At 44.3% G+C, this 12,062-nt stretch overlaps 1 pseudogene; it reads left to right on the top strand.

Moving 5' to 3' along the window:
* The first annotated feature begins 308 nt into the window (after positions 1 to 308).
* LOC130863173 (serine/threonine-protein kinase SBK1-like) lies at positions 309 to 10,247 on the top strand (annotated as a pseudogene).
* Positions 10,248 to 12,062: the final 1,815 nt, after the last annotated feature.

Below are 12,062 nucleotides of genomic sequence, written 5' to 3'. Positions count from 1 at the left end.
CCTTCCCTGAGACACAGGGGAAGCTCGTCAGCAGCTCTCTGATAGTTAGACTCTAATTAATTCTAATTTAATACTTCATCATGAATGGAGGTCAAGACTCATTTTCTAAACATTCCCAAGGAATGGCTCTTCCCCTCCTAATCAAAAAGATGGGAAGTGAAAGATACTAAGAAATTAGCTCATGTTGATGGGGAAGGAAGTTCAGTTTCATGAAGTGAATGAGTATCTCAGGAAATATCCACAGGACTGTTACAATGTGTGGGGGTGATGGAGATTGTGGGTGTCTCATCAGACCAAAGATAAGTCACATGGGTCATGATGAAGATTTTCCCCAAACTTCAGCGAAATACATTCCATCCATCATGACATTAGCAAAGGTGAGATAACCTAGTGACAGGACAGGCTGGAGACACCTAAGGACAGGGCATCCACAGGTGAGCCTTCACTCGCCAAGAACAGACACTTGCAGGGAGAGTGATGGCTCATTCCTGCACTCAAGTTAAAGTTAAAGTCAAGTTAAAGTTGACTGGCTATTGAGAGGAACTCAGAAACCCTAGGGGTCACTGACATGCAGCAATACTCAATGGTTCCTACCCTGCAAGTGGCTCTGAGGTAAAATGTGAGATCCTCAAGCTTTGGCCAGGGGACTGTACTCTCTCTGTTATTAGTGACCCACAACCAAAAGAAATCCAGTGTGCTGAAGTACAGTGCTGTAACTGAAACCTCTTTCATCCCTCTCCTTCCTTCCCACTCTGAGTCAAAGCAGATGGACCCCAGCACAGCAGCTGCAGGGTTGACCATTACTGGCTCTCTGCCAATCTAACCATCAGAAACCCTAAACTCCAGATCTACTCTTTAGTAACAGAGAGAAGGATAGATTCATTACCTCCACGAAGCTCTAAGATCCTGTGACTCACTATGAAAACCAAGCTGAAGCCTTCCACCATCAAGAAACTCCCTACTCCCTCCCCAGGACTCACTGCGTTTTCCCCAGAACCATTTATGTCTTGATGTGCGACACTGAGGTTGAAGGCCAGCTTCCTTCTGACTCCCTCTAGTCTCGTTTTGCTCTCCCTTCTGTCTCCCAAGGAGCCTGCTCAGTCTTGCCAACATGGCTACGTCCAAAACCTGTAGGCAGTGAACAGATGCCCCACAGGCAGTTGGTGTTGCCACAACACTGATGACATCACAGAGAATACCAGGGCTCTCCAGGATACAATAGAATGTCCAGGGAGGGGTCTGCTGCTGTCCATGGTACAGCCATTACCTCTGGCTCATTTCCTTACTCCAAAATGACCTGAAACCAAGGTGCCATATCAGGAGCCTCTCTGGGGTCAAAAAGGAAGCTCTTATACAGGTAGTAATAAAAAATTTCCCCTGGAGAATCAGCAGAGCTCACTCAGGCTATAAGTTTGTGAGTGAAGATGTGCTTCACTCTTGATATGTCTGGCTGGAGTCACATGAGGCCAGATGATCCCTGAGATATTTAGAAAAAACAGTCCTAGAAAGAATATGATGGTCCAAACCTTGAATCAATACACTGAGGCAAGAGCAGTGACAAGTCAGAGGTCTGTCGGGGCTGTGTAGAGGCACCCTAAGTTGGAAACACTCATGCACATGCACACGCATACAGATAGAAGAGGCACACAATCATGGGATAGAACATGATGTCGATCACTGCTATGGTGCTTCTATCAGCAAACAAAAGGCAAATTCCTTGGCCTAGAGCCAGCTGTTATGGTATATGTGCTTGTTAATGGCTTTGGGTACAACACCCATTAGGAGATCGTGAGAAGGACAGGCATTCGGAGAGGCTTGGGGTTATTGAATCAAAGAGTTTTGTTATAGCCTAACCTCAATTTTCTATTTCTGACAGTTCTTGTAAAGAGGATCCAGCCCATCGTTAGGCTGGAATGCATTTTCTCCAGATCTCTGGACTTTCTCAACAGAAGCATGTTCCTTAGAACCTAGGGCTGATGAGATCTGTCAGGTGATCTGTGCCATTTCAGATACTGAAGCCCTAAGCAGGTAAATGTGATTAGCATATTTTTTTCTAAATAGGGTCTTGTAGAGCCCAACAAGTTGAGAACCAAACATTTGGCAATACTGGATTGAAAATGTTTTATGAACATACAGAGTGGTGCTATGGTAAAGAGGCAAAAGTGAGAAGTGACATACAGAGGGAATATGATTTGCAAATTAATCTGAGATGTGACAAGATCTAGAAAACAAGGTATAAAGGATCACCAGCAAATTCCAGCAACTAAGAAAGAGGCCTGGACCCAGTGGCACCCTTGATACTTCAGACAGCTTGGCCTTTCAATAATTAATTGTGAGATATCACACTTCTCCAACTCAGGAGATATACTTATCCACCCCAGCCAAATATGCACACAACCATTCTGCATGTGCCTGCTTCTAATCTCACCCAGTCTCCCACACAAAGAGGCTCCACTCTCTTGCAAATGACCTGAGAGTCAGTTGACAGGTGACTGCACCTATGACCCACAATACTTTCTCTCGACCCACCCATGGAATCTGGAAGGTGCTCATGAAATGAACAGAGAGATAAGACTTTACCTACCTGAATCTCAAAATGCAGCCTTGAGATTCTCAATCTCTGGATGACAACCCTAAACCATCCCTCTACAGGAAAGGGAGTCTTGCTGTCAGCTAGTTTTTCTTCTTCCCTTTCCATTCTTCAGAAATCTAGGGGACAGCTTCCTTAAGCCTATTCACAGCTGCACAGGATACAGCTTGGCTTCATAACCCTCAAGTCTCACCTCAAGAAGCCAAAAGAAAATTGACGGAGTTCACAAACACTCCCATGCTTGGAGATGCCAAGGTTATCAATGGTTCACTCTAGCACCTTGCAGGGCCAGAACGTGTTCCCCAGACTAAGCATGTCATCATCTCTGATATCATCTCAGGACACCCAAATCAGGCTGGAAGGAACCAGGATCTGTTCCATGGCCTCATAAAGCCCTTAATATTGTGAGGTAAGTACACATATTATCTTTGCTAAGACCTTTGCCTACCAAAGAAAACTCATGTACCCAAAACATAATAACTTCTGCTATCTCTGGCTCCAACAGAGTCTTGTTCTAATTCTGCATTCCTTAGTAAATGCAACTTGTGTTTTCTATTGCTTAAAGTTTCCTTTTTTCCATAGTCCACACCAGTGAGAGTTTGGCTAAATCATGAAGAATTGGCTATTACATCATTCATCATTCATTCACTTTATTTTAAAATTTTTGAGTGATATGCCCTAAAAACAACAGGTCTTTATGTTACCTGCACCTCTATTTTCTAAAAAGCTTTCAGAGATCTCACATACAGACATCCTACCAGTAAAACAGGGTCCTTAAGGGTTCTGTGCATATTTACCATTAAGTCTGCAAATGCTTCATGCTTGATGCTTGCAGCCCTTAACTTGGGCTGAACTTAAGACATACTTCCAGAAATAGAATTATCTCAGAGAAGAATTTAAAATAAAAATATGCATATAAAGCTAAATTACCACAATATTTCAAATAAAAATGTCAGCCTTGTATAAATGATGTTACATATACTTGAGCATCTTTCCACATAGTTAGGAACCAGAAATACTTGGAGTGCTTATGCAAAAGTATAAATGTTCATTTATCAGGTGGTTAATGAATGCTGCTCCCATTAGAAATGATAACCTTTGCTGACAGTACAGAGCAACTACTGACCATGGAATTTTCTGCAAGGCATAATTCAGAGTACAAATGATGCATCACTGGAACACATTACTCAGATATTTTAGTAAAATTTTCACTGTATGATTGCTCTTGGAGAGCACCCAGGTTGCAGTCCACTCAGCCAAAAGGTGGCTCCCAGCCCTCTGTGACTCCAGTTGCAGAAGATATTATGCCCTCTTGTGACCTCTTTGGGCAGTGCAAACAGGTACTGCAGAGACAAGCATTCAGGCAAATCACCCACACATGTAAAATGAAAGTGAAGAGAGTTTTTAAATGTCCTGGGTATTATATTCTTCCTGACACACTCATGTACTATTCTAATGTGTTGGTTCATGTGTTATGCATTTTCTGCTAACATTCTTGTTCTTGATGATGTTTAAGACAGGTTCTCCATATGTATTCCTGGCTCTCCTGGAACTCATCATGTAGACTGTGCTGGCTTAAAAATATCCAAATGCTGCTGCATCCTTCATGTTGGGTTACAAGTGTGAATCACCATCCCTGCTCCACCTTTTGGGGTAACTTCATTTTTATTGTTTTTGTTTTGTCAATGAGACAGAATCTCACTCGATAGCCAAACTATCCTAAATTTCACTATGTTGACTAGGTTGACTTTGAATTCTCAGATCTACATGTCTATACCTACTGAGTTCTGGAATTTAAGGCATGAATCATTATGTATAACATGGCTTTCTATGTGTTTTTAATAGATGGAGGATGTTGTTGGAGGCTGCTTGTTCAGTCCTGGCTGCCCAGACCACAAAATAATGACTCAGAAACTATATTATTTGTAATACTGTTTGGCCAATAGCTTAAGTGTATTTCTGGCTTATTCTTATATCTTAAATTAACCCATCTTTATTCATTTGTATATGGCCACGTGACGGTGGCTTACGAGTATGGACATGTCTGGTGTCTGTCTCCAGTTGGACTACGTGGTTTCATCCTGTCTCAGCCTTCTTTCCACCAGCATTCAGTTTAGTTCTGCCTGCCTAGCTTTATTCTGTCTTATCACAGGCCAAAACGGCTTCTTTATCCATTAACCAATAAAAGCAACACACAGAGAGAAGGACTTCTCACACCAGGAGGAGAAGCTATATTCATAGGAAAGAATTTTGGTACTATGAACTTAACCTAGCTAATCCTTTTATTTTCATATGTGCTAAGATCTGGATTCCATTTCCCAATTCAGAGTTACAGGGAAGTAATCCTTCGTTTCCATAAATATCCCAGGGATTCCTGTAGATTAACCTAAGTTTGGATAAGGTTTTCTATCCTACTAGGCAGAAGAGAAATATATTTTATATTCTTCTGTTTGGTTGTGTTAAGGACTATTAGGCAGTCTGTTCAGTACATTCAGGAAGTAGTTATGGCCAGGAGGATGTTCTGTTTCTCACAGAGACTCTTCTGCATGGACTCTTTGATCACGGTGCTGCTGGGGACCTGAAGTTCCTTTAATACTGAAATGGCAGAGCCTCAAGCACTTAGGAAGTGAATGATTATTCAGACATTTGCTTCAAATGACTAGTGTTCTTAATTAAAGCTCACCCTAGGTGTAAGAATTCTTGATTGAAGAGCTGTTGTCTTTCTAGCTTGAGGAAACTTCTTGAACAAAGTAATATATGGGTAAAGGCAAAGTGAAGCCACACTGCTATGTCGATAAGTGAGTTCAGAATGGACACCACCACTGAATATGGAAAAACTCCAAGGAAGATTCTAGGGTGAGTTAAGGAAATGGCATGCTCCTTCTTGGCTTTGTGTCTCTGATAATCTGTCTGGTGTTCCCCGTGTCTTTTTCTGTTGTAAATCTACTGGCTATTCATGCTGTGCATGTTCCTGTAGACAGTCCAGGTTTTAGCATTTAACCACTTATAGTAGTCTTCAGACACATCTAAATATAATGCTATTACAAGTGCCAAGATAAAATTTCCAAGGTACTTCAGAAGTTAACCTTATTAATAGCAACGTCTCAAAGACTTTGTCTAAACTATTCCAGTTATTTGAATGTACTTATATATTTAAGTCTCCAGATATTCTTTGAACAAGGATAACTGAAAAAAAAAAGATTCAAAATGATGTACACAGAACAGAATATACTGAGGTTAATGTTTAAATTCATAATTGCTCTAAATGCTGCATTTCAGGATCACACACGAATGTAACTCAGAAATTATACCCAGACTTTTGTCTTCATTTCATATTTGGAGGATTTCAGAATATGCTACCTGAAAACATGGTGATCAGACAACATTTTGAGCACAAGAATGAATATGAAGATGGCCTCTGGTCTTCCCCTGATGCTCATACAACCTAGAAAGGACTTTCTGACAATTTCCTGAAACATGTCAGAAGCACCACATGTCCCTCCATAGAGGAAAGAGCAGCTTCATATCTGAAGACTGATGAAGGCACACACGGAGGACATGAGCAAAAGCTCTATTTGTATTCCCCTGCTTGACTCATGCTGATTTTATTTTTTACCATGCTCTATAATGTTCCACTTTTCATCAACTTGGTAAAAAATCTCAGGTCTAAGCACTGTTGAAGGATTCCCTTCCTCAGGAAGGCTCTGGAGTTGTGAAAGATTGTGCTAGGTAAGTCTTCGTGCTTTTCTCTTCTTAAGTTCTGTTATGTTGTGGAGTCCCCAACAGGAACCTAAGATGGATGAAATGAGAAAGTAGTTTTTCCTCTGCATTTACTGTGTTTCTTCTAAAACTTTTATTTGTCAGCCAAATGATTATGCTTTTCTGTAAAAAAAAAAGTGCTCTCATCTTCACAAATCTCTTCTATTAGAGACACCATAAAGCTGCTTATTCTCTCTTCTAAGGGTATCTTGGAGGTTTGTTAATTGGATGCATTTGACCCTATAAGCTCATATGGATCTTATATTATTAAGGGTGTGCCCTTGTTGGAGTAAGTGTGTCCTTGTTGGGGGATGTGTGTGGGAGAACTTGGTGGTGTTGTATACTCAAGCCATGCCTAGTGTTTCAGAGCACGTTTTCTTCCCTGTGGGATCAAGATGTAGCTCCTTCTCCACTTTCAGATCCTTCTAAAGTACCGTATCTACCTGTGTGCCTCATTGTCCTGCAGTGATGATAATAGACTATAAACCTCTGAACCTGTGAGTCACACCCTCTTAAATGTTTTCCTTCATTAGAGTTGCTGTGGTTATGGTGTCTCTTCCCAGAAATAAAAACTTTAAAACTCTAAGACAGGACATAACCAAAAATAATTACAGAGTCCACAGGGAATAAAAAAAACAATAATCAGTTTTAAAATTAAGTAACCGATTTCAAGCCAGCCTGTTCTACAGAGTGAGTTCCAGGATAGGCTCCAAAACTACACAAAGAAAACTTGTCCCGAAAAATCAAAATAAAATTAAGTAACTGAATCACATGGCTTCCCAATTGTTTGTGTTTCAGTCAGGTACTAGGCTACTTTCACAGTCAAATATTTATTCACTGGATGATAGAAAATTAAATGCCACTTAAGATGACCTTTCCCTGAAGATAATGAAAACATTTGTGGAAATGCTAAAAAAGAATCACAGGTATTATGTAATTCATCCTAAAAAAGGAAAAAAGAAGACAATTCAAAGCACAAGTGAATCAACTAGGCCCGGCCCCTTATCTGGGTCTGCAGAAAAAAAAATGCTTCTAGTCCATTATCAAAAAATCTAAGTTGCACTGACAGTGACTTTCTCATAGTTTTCTTCCAAAAGATAAAACTTTACATCAGATTTTAATGTTATTGAGCTGTGACCTTTTACATAAACAGTTTTGAGATTCTTTGAGAATTTAATACATGTATACAGTGACTTTGTTCATATTTGCCTTTATTCCTTTTCAATGGTTCCTTATGCACTCTCTTAATTCCAACATTCCTAACCCCATGCCTGTTTTTGTTTTAAATAACCTACCTAGGGTGACACTGCATGCCCATATGCTCATGTGTAAGAGCCATTACTAATTTTTCTCAAACCACCTGGTATTCACACCATAATTAAACTGACATTCCCTCCTCAAAAAACCATCAGCTGTCACCAGTTTCTCAGTAATGCGTGGGGGCCTGTGAGTGCCTTTCTCTTCCGTGCCTTATTGTTGACTGCCTTGATTTTGGAGTTCATGAGTATAGTAGTCCTTTACTGTTTTATTTCAAGCTTTCTAATACCAGCATTTCAGAGATAATCAAATTTGACATTAAAATACAAATAAGTGTTGACAAGAAATCTGAAGAAGCTATTAATGTTCTTAATTTGACTGATTATATTCCCACATTTATGAGCTATAATCAAAATAATCAAGGCAGTACTATATCATAACCTGACTGTTGCTTTGTATACTTGAAAAGGTTTGAGATAATTTCTTATATGATAATTTCTAAAACACACAACCAGAAACTGAATGTAACAAAAGACCACTGGAAACTGAACTGAGCCTACATCTACATCTTGATATTCCAGATAACCATGATTTCATTTGTTGTTTGAAAGCTGATCAGCCTCATATCTGGGACATAATTTTGAGTTTTCCCCAGTTCCTCTCTTACAGATTATCAGAGAGATTTACATTATTATTGTGATTATTCCTAGTACTTGAATTGGCATTTTGGAGACAATTCATTTTGGCGGGATACCTCGCTCAGCCTAGATATAGTGGAATGGGCCTCAGTCCTGCCTCAAACTGATGTGTCAGACTTTTTGTCTCCACTTGGGAAGCCTTACACTTTCTGAGGAGTTTATGGAGGCTGGGGTGAAAGGAAGGTGGGGAGAGCAGGAAGAGGTGAGGGAGTGGGAACTGGGATATTATTGTAAAATAAGAAAAGATTGTTCTAAAAATAAATTTAATAAAAAATAAAAAAGAAAGTAGGTGATGTATCTAGTTGGAGGAAACATCATAGGGAACATACTTGAATGGATATATGTTGTCATTAACCATATCCTACCCATCTCTTCTCCTGCATGACTATGAATTATAACCTCTGAAATTGTGATAAAATAAACATTACCACCCTTTAAAAATATCATATACAGTGTGGGTTTGATTTCTCAAAGAAGGATACCCATTGTACTACTTCCTATACTTCCATGATGACATGGAATGACAATCATTAAAGCATTAACAAATAGAGGCTTTCCTCACATATTGTCTATCTCCATCCATCCATCCATCCATCCATCCATCCGGGTTTTATTCTCCATATTTTCCCACCCAAAAGATTGGTAATTCATATCTTCTCCATCACTTGCTTAAATTTAGCATTCCTTAAGTCTCTGACTCTGTGACACTAGAAATATTGTGGAAAGGGTCTTGGATAAAAAAAATGTAAGTTGTACTGAAAACAAAATACCAACATCAATCAACTTTACAAACACATTATCTTAGCTTGTTTCTTTATATGACAAATGTAATATAGAAATAATGAATTCAAAGAGTTGGTATATTCAGTTTTTATTTCTTCTCTGACACGAAGTTCAAAAAACTTTTTCTGACTAAATACAAGGGCACAGGCACCAAAATGACGCTGAAATTTGTGAATAAGAGCAAGACAAAGCTGAAGAACTTCCTGCGTGAAGTGAGCATCACCAACAGCCTGTCATCCAGCCCCTTCATCATCAAGGTCTTTGACGTGGTCTTCGAGACTGAGGAATGCTATGTCTTTGCCCAGGAGTACGCGCCTGCTGGAGACCTGTTTGACATCATCCCTCCCCAGGTGGGCCTCCCCGAGGACACGGTGAAGCTCGGTGTGCAGCAGCTGGGGCTGGCGCTGGACTTCATGCACAGCAGACAGCTAGTGCACCGCGACATCAAACCTGAGAACGTGCTGCTGTGTGACCGTGAGTGCCGCCGTGTGAAGCTGGCGGACTTCGGCATGACGCGGCGCGTGGGCTGCCGTGTGAAGCGTGGGAGCGGCACTATACCCTACACAGCGCCCGAGGTGTGCCAGGCGGGCCATGCTGATGGCTTCGCGGTGGACACAGGCGTGGATGTGTGGGCGTTCGGAGTGCTTATCTTCTGTGTGCTCACCGGCAACTTCCCGTGGGAGGCTGCGTCGGGCGCCGATGCCTTCTTCGAGGAGTTCGTGCGCTGGCAGCAGGGCCGCCTGCCAGGGCTGCCTTCGCAGTAGCGCCGCTTCACCGAGCCTGCACTGCGCATGTTCCAGCGGCTGCTGGCTCTGGAGCCCGAGCGTCGCGGGCCGGCCAAGGAGGTCTTCCGCTTCCTCAAACAAGAGCTCACATCTGAGCTTCGGCGGCGGCCTTCGCACCGTGCACGCAAACCTCCTGGGGACCGCCTGCCCGGGCCCTTGCGCCTCGAGGCTCCTGCACCGCTCAAGCGCACCGTGCTCACCGAGAGTGGCAGCGGTTCACGGTCCTCGCCGCCCAGCGTGGTGCCCGTTCCGGTGCCCGTGCCCGTGCCTGAGGCTGGTCTGGCTCTGTCCGCTCCCTCGGGCAGGACCGATGGCCGTGCAGACAAGAGCAAAGGGCAGGTGGTGCTGGCCACGGCCATCGAAATCTGCGTCTGAGCTGCTAGGAGCAGCGCAGTCGCTGCGGGGAAGCCGCGTATGCTCCAACCCGTACTGGGGACAGGGAGCAGCCACAGCGCGGTGGGAGGGAGTAGTGTAGACTAGGAGGCCCAGACACCCGGGTCGGTGGTGGGCTGGTGACATAGTTAGCGGATGACCATGTGTGTGGCCAGCCTCAGCCCAGAGGAGCCGAGGCCCCTGACAAAGGCTGGGAGCTTGTGGGCCAGACTGAGCTCTGGAACCTGGACACTTCTGGCGCTTCACACCCCTTGGCAGATCACCCTACAATCTTCCATCCAAACCTGGGCCCAGAAAGGGGCCTTTGGTGTTGGGCAGAGATGAGCACGAGACCCTTAGAAACTGGCTGGGAACAGGCACTGGGTTGACAACAGTGGTGCCCAGGAGGTCAGAGGGAGAGGCCAAGCCCCCTAAAGGTAGCAAAAGTTGTGTGCAGGAACAGACCCGAATATTAGAGATGCCCCCTCACCTCTTCCTGCTGATGGGTACTTAGATCCCAGAAGGGAGAGCCATTACCGCAGCCACGAGGCCATTGGGAACAGAGTTCCAGTAGGTACCCCTCCTGAGGGTATAGGGGAACAGATGGCAGGAGAACGGGAGGCTTGGCACTCCTGTGTCTCTAGGGTAAGGGGGTGCATTCACAGCCCAGCTGCTCCTTCCCTGGGCACTCAGCAAGCAGGGAAACAGTTGCGCTAGTTATTCCTGGGGTTTGTCAATCACGTGTGTGAGCCTCACGGTTCTAGGGCAGTACCCTTGCAGGGGAGGAGCGCATCCGTGGATGGGACAGGAAGTCGTTGAAGTCAGAGTGAGTGTGATGTGTGTCTGGTGACTTTGAGGGTCCGGACACCTCACCAGGCAGCTGCCAAGAGCCAAGCCTGTGTTTTACCACACTCCTCAGGGAATCCCAGGAGACACCTGCTGTTGGCTCAGGTTCTTCGGCAGCAAAACAGGATTTCACCTTGCCCCTGCTCTCCTTTGGGACTCCTACTCAATGTGGAGGCTTAAGGAACCCCTGTAATAACCTCAGCACAGGGAGGCTGTGCCTTCCGCCTGGCACCACCCAACTGGCCAGCCTGGGTTGCCTCTCTTAGGGTCCCTCCAAAAGTTCTGGGTCATTCTAAGAGGTTCCATAGTGGGGCTGGCTGGCTAGCTGCAAGGGGCACCAACCACCCCTCAGCCTGGAGCCCCCACCTCTCTACATAACCCCTTGCTCCCACCACAAAGGGCTATAGGTCTCCCTGCCCTGCCTGAGTCCAGTTTACAAACTGTGGTTGCTCCAGGGCCTGGTCCCACTTTCCTGGGGTGCCACCACTTCCCTAGTGGACAGAGGGCCCACATGCCAGGTAAGTAGCAAACCCCTCTTCCTGCCGAGAGCCGAATCTCAGAAGGCCCCCATCACTGCCCTGGCCCACTTGGGGCCACCAGGCCCTCCTTCCCAGCCGCTACTTCTCCTCTTGCCTTAGGCCTCTCCACCCTGATCTGCAATAACAAGGAAGCGAGATTCCACAGTAGACATCCCGCGTCCCATGTGCACCCTCTCTCTGTTGAGATCCTGTGTGGGAGGCCTCTCCCTTGTAATATCTGGTAGTCCTCAGAGGAGACATTAGGTATGTAGCCCAGCCCTATCCTTCAGAGGCAGCAACCAGCCTGACCCTGAACCGGACTCAGGCTGGGTCAGGCTCCGCTCTTGCTGCCACCACTGGTACTGTCTCTGTCTGTTGGGTTGGGACCCTTTGCCCCTTAGGAAAGGTGTTGGTTACAGATGTTTACCTCAGTTTGTCACTGTTGAAGAAACAA

The sequence above is a fragment of the Chionomys nivalis genome, chromosome 20 (genome assembly GCF_950005125.1).
Source record: "Chionomys nivalis chromosome 20, mChiNiv1.1, whole genome shotgun sequence".
Classification (NCBI taxonomy): domain Eukaryota; kingdom Metazoa; phylum Chordata; class Mammalia; order Rodentia; family Cricetidae; genus Chionomys; species Chionomys nivalis.
Note: the sequence above shows the minus strand (reverse complement) of the source record. Positions and strands in the feature narration are given on the sequence as shown.